Raw genomic sequence first — 15,524 nt, forward strand, 5'->3', positions numbered from 1 at the left:
ATTGAAATCCATAACAATGTCATGGATTCCAAATATTGGCTATTTTTCAATGACTTTTGAATTTGTGGTTATTTTTCAGTTATAAATTCGAAAAGGCTATTTTTGAACTTTACCTTGTATAAACACAAGACAGATAATTTGCATCGCATGACCTTCTGATGCTAATCTTAAATTCTGTTTCCTTTGCCTTTAAAAGTAGTTGCATGAATTTGTTTATGTGCATACAAATTTGTGAAAATAGCACGGGCTAGCTAGTTTTCGGACTGGTAATTGAAAAATAGCCAGCAATTGCAAAGTCATTGAAAAATAGCTACTATTTTGCTGTAACACGAAAAGTTCCAGCATAATATACTGGAGATTGATGCACCTGTGTATGAACTCCCAGCATATTATGCTGGAACTGTAGCACAAGGAAAGTTCCAGCATAATATACTAGAGATTGAAGTACCTGTGTATGAACTTCCAACATATTATGCTGGAACTCTAGCACACAGAAAGTTCCAGCATAATATACTGGAGATTGGAGCACCTGTGTATGAACTTCCAGCATATTATGCTGGAACTCCAGTATATTATGCTGTAAGTTCACATGTAAAAAATTCGAACTCCAGTATATTATGCTGGAATATTTTTCGGATTTTGAACAGTATTTTCGTTTAGATTTATCTTTACATGAAAAGTGGTTAAATTTCGATTACTTTTGAAATTGTGATTATTTTTCATTTACAACTTATAAATTTGGCTATTTTTTAATTTCGCCAGACAAATTTAGCCTTGGGAACTAACGGGAGACAAAATTTAGATAGTAGCCTAAGAAGAGGCCGTTTGTGCAAATTTTGATTAAACATTCAAATTTCCGCTAAGCCCGTGAAAAAGAAGAATCTGCTTATTGTATATTGGATATGAACCGCAAAATTTCACTTTTAAAAGTCGAAGAATCCAAAAATATCGAATAGCAAATATGGCCAAAAATGCAAGCTGGAGGTTGGAGTAACGACCCAGCAACTGAGGGTACAGTGCGATGTAGTAGTCTGTTCAAGTGAAACATTGATAGAACACTTCTCTTCTTTATATTTCTACATTTAAGACACAGATGAAAAATCTGAAGATGACGGAGTGATCTGTGATAGAGTGACAGATTTACCAAAAGGCGAAATGAACTAACGAAGTATTATGACAACTGTTTAGTAGTACATAGTATTTCTTGTTGGAAAAATATTTGATTAGGGAGAATATGATTTATCAAAGTCTGAGGCGTGTTAAGTACACTGCTCTTAAGGATATTTCGTTCACACAGTAAAGAATAAAATTAGGCGTATCCCTCAAAATTCAACAAGCTCTTCCAGTTATAAACTGGGAACAGAACTAACAGAAAATTCATGAAAGAAGCCCATCACATAGGAGGAAGAAGAAGATTCAGAAAGTTGTATTAGAAAGTGTTATAAAAATGATGAATTGGAGAATATGAGTTAGCTCGAGGTGTGTCAAAGACACTGTCCTTAAAGATATTTCGCTCACTCCGTGATGAATAAAATTAGGAATAGAAACAACAAAGATTAACTAACACAACCCAACACAATAAAATAAAATAAAATAAGAAAAAAAGATTTTACTTTTCCACACACTCCTCAAAGTAACACATAGGAAAACATAACCATTCCAAAGATCTTAACTTATGATGGTAAGCAACATTAAGAAAATTATTAAAAGTCATTCAAAGGCTATTCAAATGGGTGAACTTTCAACTTAAGGAATCTCATAATAGCTAGTAAATGGTCAGATTCAATTTGTTAAGATTGAATTCAACCTTATCAATCATCAGTTACAAATATTAAAGAAATATATTCAAAATAATTAGTGTAATAAAAACCCATTAACATAATTTTTAAAAGAATGAACCTAGACATCAATTTGAATATTTTTTTGAGTTATCAAAATTATTTTTCTAACAGAAAGTATATCTTTAGCTCTCCAAATACCATGTTTATATAGGTGTTGCTCCAATAGCTAGTTAACGACTAGATAACGGTTAGTTTGACTCTATTAAATGTAAAATAATTTACTAAATAATAAGTAGATGTAAATAATATTTCAAAGAGAAAAAATTTTCCAAACCATGATGGACATAACCTTTTGAGATACCACTAATTTTTCAACAATCCCCCACATATCTCAAAAGAGATATAAAAAATAAATAGTAATAAAAAAATAGAGAGAGTATAATTTGCTGGGGTTCGGGTATAATGAAATTCATCTGGTATATTATAGACTATGAACCAGATATAGATAAAACAAGATTTAACTCACAGAATAATTGGTGAAATTTATAACTTCTATGAATCAAAAAATTCTTTTTGTAAGCTAGAGATCTTATTCATCATATTACACCCCCACAATTTCTCTTGTTATCGCGGTTTTGCGCTAATAGGCCATGCACGAAACTGATTTTCATGAGTGCTCTAGAAATTTTGCCATTAATTTCATAGGAGCGGCCCCACTCCACAATCATATAGGTCCATCCATCAAGTATATTTTTCAGTGCAATACACCACCTATAAAAGGCTATGGATTATTGGATTAAGAGTTTAATAATTCAGCCTCACATTTCTTGTAGTCTTGCACTATATACACACATACCAGAGGAAGAGACATAATTTGATAGTGCATATTTGATCAACTAATGACTTGTTATTACCCATATGAACCTATTTCATGGGATCTCCAACCACATAGGTTGAGTTACCATCATTGTTGATACAACTCAAATTGGTAAAAGTCTCAACCCCTCGATATTTCACTTTAAGCAATTGCTTTTCTTACAATGGCTATTGTGCCTTGGCAATCACAATTCACCGACACAAATATTGTCGGCTTAATTCCTAGTGGAATATTCACCAAGAGGTTGCTTAATCAGCCTCATTGTCAGGCAATTTCAATACCATAACACCCCGCCAAAAGGTGATCACACAATTACTAGTGGGCTTTTTTTGTCATCTGAATCAAAGATTCAATATCATCACTGTATCTTTCTAATACAGTGGAAAATTCACAAATAGAATACTAACTCATAGTATTTCTCAAGTAACGCATAATATCATCACAAATGAAATAAAACTTGACTTCTATACAAGTCATTGATAAATGACTAAAAATGCACATTTTCTAGTATAGTTTCATATCGTTTTGCATGTGAGTTGTGAGAAATCACATGCTTATAAACGTGAAATATACTCATTATGTGTTTATCATGTGTAGGAGTGAATTTGGATGGAAATTGGCAAGAATTAGATGATTTGATGCAAAATGATATAGATGCAAGACTTGGAAGCGTGCCATAATTGGTGCATTACGTGAAAGTAGGCGCGAAATGGCTTAGGAAATAAACAAAAAAAAAAAGCGAAGTATGGAGGTTGGCACTGGACCTGGCACGCGAAAGAACAAAGAAGAAGAAGAAGAAATAACTGGGAGCGTGCTAGAAGTCGCGCGTTGCACCAACTCTGGCATGCGACTCAGCGTGTACTTTTCGAATTAAGAGAGATCAAGGACGCCCCACATCAACCCTATACGGTATAAATATAACTTCAAGCCATTTTTAAAGGGTTACTCAATACTTTGGGAGGCAAGAATACTCAAGGAGAAAGACAAAGAATTCTTCTACGAGTTTTTCACCTTCTTCTTCTTATTTCCATTGTTGGTTATGACTTTTTATATTGTAATTTTATATAGTATTATGAGTAGCTAAACCCGTCATCTAGGGTTAATGGAGCCAATTGTTGAATGAAGTCTTGATTGTGTTTTGATATAATTAAGACGTTTCTACTCTTTAATTGTTCAACTATGTATTTCTTGTGGTTAATTGAAGGGCCCTTGATTAATCGTGTCTAGTTATCTTTTGTTGCTTGAGAGAAACACTTTATTAGATTGTTGTTGAACAATGCCACTTTAGATTAATTTAATAGATTAATTACTTGAATTTAAAAGCGAGATTAGAGATAACGAAGCTTCGGCATGATATTTATGAGTTGTAAGAATTGTCAGTTAGAGTAATTCGAGAGAATACTTCTAGTAAATATCATAATTGATCGAGAGATAATTGCGGTAAATAAGAACTCATCATCTTTAGAGAGTGTTGCGGCGAGATTATAGCTAACATGTCAGGAATTAATCCGACAATTGGGAAAATCGTAAACCCTAGATTTTATCCTTGAATTCAACCTCATTCTAGCTAATTGATAGTTTTTATGGTTATTTTTCCTCAGTTAAGTAATTTTGTTAATTCATAAATCAATTCTTGAACTCTGAAAGTTATTTGAACTTATCATTAGTGATACTGAAAAGTTGTAGAAAATAGGTTAGTTCCCTGTGGGATTCGACTCCAGACTTTTGAACCGGATTATTTTTGCAGCGACCGCTTAGTCCTTTTTATAAGGCATAATTGGGCGTGATCAAATTTTGGCATTGTTACCGGGGAACTAACGGTGTTATTCATTACAACTTGAAAGAATTGCTAGGATTTTTAGTTTAGATCAATTTTCCGTGATACTAAAAATATTTCCATTGAAATTCTCACGTTTGAACTCTTCTGTGCCTCAGGTGCATGCCTAGAAGCTCCTTGAGAATTGGTGAACTATTTGAAGGTCTCTCTGATCCCGAGAAAGCATTCAGGACATTGAATCGGGTGAACAAGAAGGGTAAACAACTAAAATAGAACGAACAAATAGAAATTAAAATGGGTGACGTCGAGAACGTCAACGGGAATAATAGAAATAATCAAGTTGACCCAAACATCGGAGTGGTAGCACCTCTTATGCCGGAAGCTGCTCTATATGGTTGCGAGCAACCAACTGATGATAATCTGGCAACTACAATTGAAGTTTCTCTGATACAAGCGGAGACGTTTCAAATTACCAACAACATGTTGCACTTGCTGTAGAATAAAGGGTTGTTCTCCGGGTCGTACATCAAAGACCCACAACAACATCTGAAGAATTTTCTATCAATTTTTGTCTCTCAAAGACAGCCGAATGTGACACCCGAAGCAATCAGATTAGTACTGTTTCCATTCTCAGTGACTGGGGAGGCTCAAACTTGGCTGAATTCGCTCCCAATAAACTCCATTGCTACTTGGGAGGAACTAGTCAAGCAGTTCTTAAACAAGTTCTATCCACCTAACAAGACTGCAAGGCGAGTTGATGAGATATTGCAGTTCAGGCAGAAACCAACTAAAACTTTGCAAGAAACCTGGGAGAGGTTTAAGGGCATGTTGGTGAAGTGTCTACACCATGACATCCCAAATCAGATGCTAGGACAGAGATTCTATATGGGTTTCGCTGACAGTCTGAAGGCCAATGTAGATGCTTCAACCGGGGGTGCATTCTTGAGCAAATCATTCATATAGTGTAAGATTCTTCTTGACAAGATAGCTCAAAATTCAAGCTGGATGACGAGGGATACAACACTAACTCCAATAGTGCATTATGTTGCTCTTGACCCAAACAATACAAATGTAGAAAATATAGCCACTCTCATGACCCAAATAAGCTTGTTGACAAAGAAAATTGATGAGATGGGCACGAAACAGGTTCATATTGTTGACACAACAAATGGAGGCATATGCACTCCATGCATCAATTAGTCGTATGTTTGGAGAGAATGATAACCAGAGCTTTAGAGAAGACATTAATTACATAAATAATTTTGGGGGTCAGAGGCAAGGTAGACAGCAATAGGGACCTCAGAATCAGCAATACAGGCTAACCCAGCAACATTACAATACTAATCTTGGAGGTGCACGATCACAAGGCCAAGTTGTGCCCTATCAAAGGCACCAGGGTTACAACCAGCAGCACTAACAACAGTTGGCGTACCAACAGCCTCAGCAATAGCAGGTGACCAGACAGGACGACAGTAATATGATAAAAATCAAGGGCATGCTACAACAAATCATTGGGACAAATGGAAGGATGCAAGAAAAGTTAGTCGCATAGGACTCGGCTATTAAAGGCATTGAAACTTAGTTAGGCCAGTGTCACGACCCAAAATCTCATCTGTCGTGATGGCGCCTATCTAAATACTAGGCAAGCCGACAATCTCAATAAACCACCATATCTTTTAAGTTTGAAAACATAATATTTAAATTCAACGGAAGAAATCTCAAAATTACATATATAAATACTCCCCAAAATCGGTGTCACTGAGTACATGAGCATCTAATATGAATACAAAGTTTGATTGACAAAACACTGTCTGAAAGTATAGAACAATACAATAACTGAAAGAAAGGGAGTCAAGGTCAGCAGACTCTAGACAGCTACCTTGATAGTCTCCAACTGATAGCACTCTGAGATCTAACGGCTACCATGTCCGAAAGCACCTGGATCTGCACACGAGGTGCAGAGTGTAGTATTAGTACAACCAACACAATAAGTAACAAGACTAACTTTTGGGCTGAAAGTAGTGACGAGCTCCGCAGGTACAGTCCAGTATAAATAATAACAATACAGAAATGTAGGCATGCTTTCAAGTTCAACAGTTGCTTTCAGTACAAATAAAACAGATCAATTCTGAACAATACGAGGAATATGACATCTCTGTATCCACATGCCAATGTACATACTGTATGTGATGCACCTTAGTGAAAACTCTGTATACTCACAATCTAAAACACTCAATCACTCAGTACTTTATATGGCCAATCCAGCTCAGGGAAGATCCATCCCAAATATATATGTATATCCATCAACAGACAGTCAGTCACTCAGTACTGTATAAGGCCAATCCAGCCCGGGGAAGATCCATCCCAAATATATATGTATATCCATCAACTGACAGTCAGTCACTCAGTATCGTATAAGGCCAATCTAGCCGAGGAAAGATCCATCCCAAATATATATGTATATCCATCAACTGACAGTCAGTCACTCAGTACTATATAAGGCCAATCCAGCCCAGGGGAAGATCCATCCCCAAATATCAATGATTTGAACAAGATCCATGTCCAGAAAAAATTCATCCCTCAATATAAATGCTTCGGGCAAGATCCATGCCCAGGGAAGATACATCCCTCAATATAAATGCTTCGGGCAAGATCCATGCCCAGGGAAGATCCATCCCTCAATATATATCAACTGCGCTCACTGGGGGGGGGTGTGTAGACTCCGGAGGGGTTCCTTCAGTCCAAGCGCTATAAATCAACCGCGCTCACTGGGGGTGTGTGCAAACTATGGAGGGGCTCCTTCAGTCCAAGTGCTATATAAAGCCGATATGGCCTACTACGACGTGTAGTCCGATCTCATAATAATAATAAAGCCTATAAGGCCTGCTGCAGGCGGGCAACCCCGATTCATATAGTAATAAAGCCTATAAGTCATGCTGCGGCGTGGAGCCCGATCCTATAATAATAATAATAATAATATATGTAAAGCCGATATGGCCTGTTGTAGGCGGGCAACTCCGATTTAATGTCACGACCCAAAAATCTCACCCGTCGTGATGGCGCCTATCTCAATACTAGGTAAGCCGACAATCTCAATAAAACTCTCATATTTTTTAAGTTTAAAAACATAATGATTAAATTAAGCGGAAGAAAATTCACAAACACATATATAAACACTCCCAAAATCCGGTGTCACTGAGTACATGAGCATCTAATATGAATATAAGTCTGGAAAATATGGTCCATAATAATCTGAGACCAAATTTTGTAAATGAGAAGATAGGGAAGGTGAGGCAAGGTCTGCGAAACACGGCAACTACCTCATAATCTCCAAAAAAATCAACTGCGCGAAAGAATCAACACCCGCTATGTCCGAAAATACCTGGATCTGCACACAAAGTGCAGGGTATAATATGAGTACAACCAACTCGGTAAGTAACAATAATAAATAAAGAACTGAAGATAGTGACGAGTTACACAGTTATAGTTCACTTTCAGTAATTCCAGCAAGAATAGACATGCTTTCAAATCCAGCAGTTTAAGTCAAATCAATTTTATACAGTTCAAGTTCATGAAATCCGAATATAAAAATCTTTTAGAGAATTTCACAACAATGACAGATAGCAACTAAGTGCAACAACAAATGAAAAGCAAGTACAGCCTCTTAGGACAACAATCACTCACTAGGCTCCCAGCCCTCAGCACTCACACTCAATGGGTACCCGCGCTCACTGGGGGTGTATAGACTCCGGAGGGGCTCCTACATCCCAAGCGCTATAATCTGCAAGGACAACTCACGTGCTATAGTATAATATCTGGATCCTATCCTGCACGGACAACTCACGTGCCATAGTATCCTTACCTCACCGACAGGCCCTCGGCCTTAATCAGTCCTCAACCTCCCTATTCTCTCGGCTCTCGAAAATCACAAAGATCAGCCCAAACAAAGATAACATAGTGTATCAACAAAATCAAGAAAAACTGAGGTATGATACGCAAGTAAAATTATGACTGAGTACAAGACATCAATTAGCAAATAATTCAATAAGTACGCGACCTCTGCGGGTCCCAACAGTACTATCACATAGCCTAAGCATGATTTCTAACATGATTTACAGTCAAATTTCTTCAATACATAGAGAGCATATAGCTAACAATAAGTTATTCAACTTTACAGTTTCATGGGACGGACCAAGTCACAATCCCCTCGGTGCACGCCCACACACCCGTCACCTAGCATGTGCGTCACCTCCAAAATAATCACCTGATAAAAAATCCGGGGTTTCATACCCTCAGGACCAGATTTAAAACTGTTATTTACCTCAAAACATGAAATGTTTTACTCTGCTATGCCTTTGCCTCCCAAATCGGCATCCGGATGCCTCGAATCTAGTCACAATAATTTGTTTTAGTCAATAAAATTTATTGGAATTAATTCCATAAGAAAATACTAATTTTCCATAAAAATCCAAAATTTATCTCAAAAATTGCCCATGGGGCCCACGTCTCGGAACCAGACAAAAGTTATAAAATCCGAAAGCCTATTTAACCACGAGTCTAACCATACTAATTTTATCAAAATCCGACCTCAACTCGACCTCCAAATCTTCAAATCTTATTTTCAAATCCCTAAGTTCAAACCCCCGATTTACACCTCAAAAACATATAATCTAGTCAGATTATTCGATGATAATTCAATATTATGGAGTAGAAATGATCACAAGTAACTTACCTCAAGTTTCCCGTGATTTCTCGCTCAAAAATCGCCTCACCCGCTTTTGGAAATGTCAAAAATGATAAAATCTCGGACTCCTCTATTTTTAACATTCTGGTCAGGAGTTTCACACATATGGCTCCATTTCCGCATCTGCGATCAAAGCTCCGCTTCTACGGAAAAATCACTTAAGCCTGCCTCCGTTTCTGTGATCAAGGGATCGCATTTGCGCTCATCGCATGTGCGGAATTTTCCTCGCACCTGCGACCACTGCCTCACAGCCCTCTGCCCGCATCTGCGCTTGCCAGGCTCGCTTCTGCGAGCTCGCACCTGCGATGGAATTTCCGTAGGTGCGATTGCATCAAATGGCAGAAACTTTAGCCTTTTCTTCTAAGTCCGAATTTGATCCGTTAACCATTCGGAACTCACCCGAGGCCCCCAGGACCTCAACCAAATATACCAACAAGTCCTAAAATATCATACGAACTTAGTCGAACCTTCAAATCACCTCAAACAAAGCTAAAACCATGAATCATACCCCAATTCAAGCCTAATGAACTTATGAAAATTTTAATTTCTACAAATGATGCCGAAACCTAAATCAAGTCCGATTGACCTCAAATTTTGCACATAAGTCATAAATGACAAAACGGACCTATTAAAATTTTCAGAATCGAATTTCGACCCCGATATCAAAAAGTCAACCCCCGGTCAAACTTCCCAAAAATTTAACTTTCGCCATTTTAAGCCTAATTCCACTACGGACATCCAAATAATTTTTTGGATACGCTCCTAAGTCTAAAATCACCATACGGAACTATCGAAATTATCAAAATTCAAATCCAAGGTCGTTTACACATAATTTCACATCCGGTCATCTTTTCTAACTTAAATTTTTAATTATGAGACTAAGTGTCTCGTTTCACTCCGAATTCCTTTCGGACCCGAACCAACTAATCTGGTAAGTCATAAAACAACTATAAAACATAAATTGAGCAGTAAATGGGAAAACAGGGTTATAATACTCGAAATAACCGGCCGAGTCGTTACATTCTCCCCCTCTTAAATAAACGTTCGTCCTCGAACGGGTTTAGAATCATACCTGGAGTCTCAAATAGGTGTGGATATCTGCTCCACATCTCCTGCTCAATCTCCCAGATAGCTTCTCCGACTGGTTGGCCTCTCCACTATACCTTCACTGATGCTATGTTCTTTGACCTCAACTTTCAAACTTGTCGGTCTAAAATAGTCATCGGCTCCACATCATAAGTCAAATTACCGTCCAGGTGTACTGTAGTAAAATCCATAATATGAGACAGATCCCCGACATACTTTCGGAGCATGGATACATGGAACACTAGATGAACACCTGATAGACTAGGTGGCAAAGAAAGTTCATAAGTTACCTCTCTAATTTTCTTAAGTATCTCAAAAGGCCCAATATACCGAGGGCTCAACTTGCCCTTCTTCCCGAGCCTCAACACACCCTTCATGGGTGAAATCTTGAGCAGAACCTTCTCCCCAACTATATAAACAACATCACGAACCTTCCTGTCGGCATAACTCTTCTGTCTAGACTGTGCCGTGCGAAGCCGTTCCTGAATCACTTTGACCTTCTATAAAGCATCCTGAACCAAGTCAGTACCCAACAGTCTAGTCTCACCCGGCTCAAACCAACCCACCAGAGACCGACACCGTCTCCCATATAAAGCCTCATACGGAGCCATCTGAATACTCGACTGGTAGCTATTATTATAAGAAAACTCCGCGAGTGGCAAAAATTGATCCCAAGAACCTCCAAAATCAATGACACAAGCGTGTAGCATATCCTCCAATATCTGAATAGTGCGCTCGGGCTGTCCATATGTTTGAGGGTGAAATGTTGTACTCAACTGAACCTGTGTGCCCAATTCTCATTGCACTGCTCTGCAAAACTGTGATGTAAATTGTGTGCCCCAATCTGAAATAATGGACACTGGCACACCGTGTAGGCAAATAATCTCGCGGATATAAATCTCAGCCAACCGCTCCGAAGAATAGGTAGTCATCACAGGAATGAAATGAGCTGACTTGGTCAGCCTATCCACAATCATCCAAACTGCATCAAATCTCCGCTGAGTCCGTGGGAGTCCAACAACAAAATCCATAGTGATCCGCTCCCATTTCCACTCCGAAATCTCTAACTTCTGAAGCAACCCACCTGGCCGCTTATGCTCATACTTTACCTGTTGACAATTTAAACACCGAGCTACAAATCCAACTATATTTTTCTTCATTCGCCTCCACCAATAGTGTTGCCTCAAATCCTGATATATGTTTGCGGCACCTGGATGAATGGAGTACCGCGAACTGTGAGCTTCCTGGAGAATCAACTCACGCAAACCATCTACATTAGGCACACATAGTCTACCCTGCATCCCTAATACACCGTGATCTCAAATAGTGACTTCCTTGGCATCACCGTGCTGAACCGTGTCCTTAAGGACAAGCATATGTGGATCATCATACTGGCGCTCTCTGATGCAATCATATAAAGAAGATCGAGAAATCACACAAGCCAAAACTCGATTCGGTTCGGAAACATCCAATCTAACAAACTGGTTGGCCAAGGCCTGAACATCCAAGGCTAAAGGCCTCTCTGTTACCGGTAAGTATACTAAGCTGGCCAAACTCTCCGCCTTACGACTCAAGGCATGGACCACTACATTGGCCTTTCCGGGATGATAGAGAATGGTGATATCATAATCCTTAAGCAACTCTAACCACCTCTGCTACCGCAAATTAAGATCTTTCTATTTGAACAGATGTTGTAGACTCCGGTGATCGGTATAAACCTCACAATGGACACCGTATAAATAGTGCCGCCAAATCTTCAAGGCATGAACAATAGCTGCTAACTCAAGATCGTGGACCGGATAATGCTTCTCATGCGTATTTAACTGTCTGGAGGCATAGGAAATCACCCTATCATCTTGCATAAGCACTGCGCCGAGACCAATATGCGACGCGTCACAATATACAGTAAAGACTCTGAACCAGTAGGCAACACCAATACTGGAGCTGTAGTCAAAGTTGTCTTGAGCTTCTGAAAGCTCTCTTCACATTCATCAGACCACCTGAACGAAGAACCTTTCTGGGTCAATTTAGTCATAGGCTATGCAATAGACGAGAATCCCTCCACAAAGCGACGATAATAACCGGCCAAAGCGAGAAAACTCCGAATATCAGTAACTGAAGATGGCCTGGGCCAACTCTGAACTGCCTCTATTTTCTTCGAATCCACCTTGATTCCTTCACTAGACACTATATGTCCCAAGAATACCACCGAATTAAGCCAGAACTCACACTTAGAGAATTTGGCATAATGTCTCTCCTCTCTCAGCCTCTGTAATACAATACCCAAGTGTTGTGCATGCTCCTCCTGGCTACGTGAGTACACCAGAATATCATCAATAAATACTACTATAAATAAATCAAGATATGGCTGGAATATACTATTCATCAAATGCATAAATGCTGCTGGGGCATTGGTTAGCCCAAAAGACATCACCAAAAATTCATAGTGGCCATAACGAGTTCTGAATGTCGTTTTTAGAATATCCGAATCCCGAACTTTCAACTGGTGATACCCAAATATCAAATCAATTTTAGAGAACACTCTTACTCCCTGAAGCTGGTCAAATAAGTCATCAATACACGGCAAAGGATATTTATTCTTGATTGTAACTTTGTTCAACTGCCTATAATAGATGCACATCTACATAGTACCATCTTTATTTTTCACAAACAGAACCGGTGCACCCCAAAGTGACACACTAGGCCTAATAAACCCCTTTTCAAGGAGTTCCTGTAGTTGCTCTTTCAATTCTTTTAACTCAGTTGGTTCCATACGATACGGAAAAATAGAAATGGGCTGAATGCCCTACACCAAGTCAATACCGAAATCAATATCCTTGTCGGGTGGCATACCCGGCAGGTCTGCAGGAAATACATCCGAAAGTCTCGCACGACCGGTACTAAATCAATAATTGGAGTATCTGCATCAACATCTCTCACAAATGCCAAATATGACAAACATCCCTTTCTAACCATACGTTGGGCCTTCAAATAAGAAATTACTCTGCCAGGAACAAAATCTAGAGAACCTCTCAATTCAACCTTTGGCAACCCCGGCATCGTTAACGTCACGGTTTTCGCGTGACAGTCTAGAATAGCATGACAAGTAGACAACCAATCCATACCCAGTATTACATCGAAATCAACCATACCGAGTAATAAGAGATCAACTCTAGTCTCTGGTTCCCCAATAGTTACCACACACGACCGATACACACGGTCTACAGTAATAATATCGCCCACCGGTATAGACACACAAATAGGTGAAACTAAGGACTCACAGGGCATGTCCAGATAATGAGCAAAATATGATGATATATATGAATAAGTGGATCCAGGATCAAATAATATAGATGCCTCCATGTGGCATACTGAAACAATACATGTGATCACTGCATCTGAAGCAACTGCATCTGGCCTGGCAGGAAAAGCATAGAATCACGCCTGACCGCCACCTGACCGGCCTCCCCCTCTTGGGCGACCCCTAACTGCCTGACCCTCCATCCCGAGCTGGCTGGACGGGTAGTGTAATTGCTGGTGCTGGTGCCGTTGGTCGAGAAGGCATGATGAGAACTCTACGCTGGTAGTGCGCTGAATGAAGATTATCTTGAGTTAGCACTGTAATAACCGTGGCTAGCTGATGCACCACGATGAGCTGGACGAGTCACCTGAGCGTGTCTGAAAGAACTACCCCTACCGCGGTAAAATTGACCACCTGAAGGAACACCGCTGAAATCACCTGAACCACGAGGCCTCTTAGCCTCCCTCTCAACCCGTTCCTGATCGCGAACCATCTCAATCTAACGAGCAATGTCGATAACCTCGTTGAAAGTAGAACCAGACACTCTCTCTCTAGTCATGAGTAATCGCAGCTGAAAAGTTAGGCCATCTATGAACCTCCTGATCCTTTCTTTGTCTGTGGGAATCAACTAGATAGCATGACTAGCCAACTCTAAAAATTTCATCTCATACTGCGTCACGTACATATCACCCTGACGAAGCTGCTCGAACTGTATGCGCAGCTCTTCTCTGCGAGACTGGGTACAAACTTCTCCAGGAATAGACCGGAGAACTGCTGCCAGGTAAGGGGTGCTGCGTCGACCGGCCTACGCCTCTCGTAAGCCTCTCACCATTTGAAGGCAGCCCTAGAAAGCTAAAAAGTAGTGAACGAGACCCCACTTGTCTCCAGAATACCCGTTGTCCGAAGCATTCTTATCCAGAAAGACCTGAGCATCCTCTGACGCAGCACTGCTGAATGGTGGAGGTCGAAGCCTCTCAAATCTCTCAAGTCTCCTCTGCTCATTATCTGCCATAACAGGAACTACCGGGGCCTGAGTAGCTGCAACCGGCTAGGCTGGTAGTGCCTCCGGTATATGAAGTCCCTGTACTACCTGGTCTGGAGTATGGGCTACAGGGGTATCAGTACCTCCCCCGGCCTGAGAAGCGGCAGGTGCGTCCTAAGCCGAAACCACCTGAGCAAGACCAGTGCAAGCTGCCAATATCTGGGCCAAAGTCTCCTGAAGGCTTGGAATCTCGATGGGCACAACTGGTGTCTGAGCTGGCCATGTTGGCTCCGCTATATCTGGAATTGTCTCCTGAGCTGGAGAAACCGGTGGTACTACAGGTGCTGATCCAACTGTGGTACGAGCTACACCTCGACCTCTACCTCGGCCCCTGCCTCTACCACGGCCTCGGCCTCTCGTGGCCCTAACTGGTGGCACTAGTGGCTGACCGTCCGATCCGGTAGTACGTGTCCTCACCATCTGTGAGAGAATAGAATAACAGAAATTTAGTTTCCGGAATCAACAAATTCGCGCGACAGAATGCAAGAAAGTGAAATTTTCCTAAGGGTTCTGCAACCTCTCGAAGATAAGTACAGACGTCTCCGTACCGATCCGCAAGACTCTACGAAACTGCTCATGACTCGTGAGACCTATGTAACCTAGGCTCTAATACCAACTTGTCATGACCCAAAAATCTCACCCGTCGTGATGACGCCTATCTCAATACTAGGTAAGCCGACAATCTCAATAAAACTCCCATATTTTTTAAGTTTAAAAACATAATGATTAAATTCATCGGAAGAAATTCATAAATATAGATATAAACACTCCCAAAACCCAGTGTCATTGAGTACATGAGCATCTAATATGAATACAAGTTTGGAAAATATGGTCCATAATAGTCTGAGACCAAATGTAGTAAATAAGAAGATAGGGAAGGAGAGACAAGGTCTGCGAAACATGGCAGCTACCTCAG

Source organism: Nicotiana tabacum, chromosome 24, assembly GCF_000715075.1.
Source record: "Nicotiana tabacum cultivar K326 chromosome 24, ASM71507v2, whole genome shotgun sequence".
Taxonomy (NCBI): Eukaryota; Viridiplantae; Streptophyta; class Magnoliopsida; order Solanales; family Solanaceae; genus Nicotiana; species Nicotiana tabacum.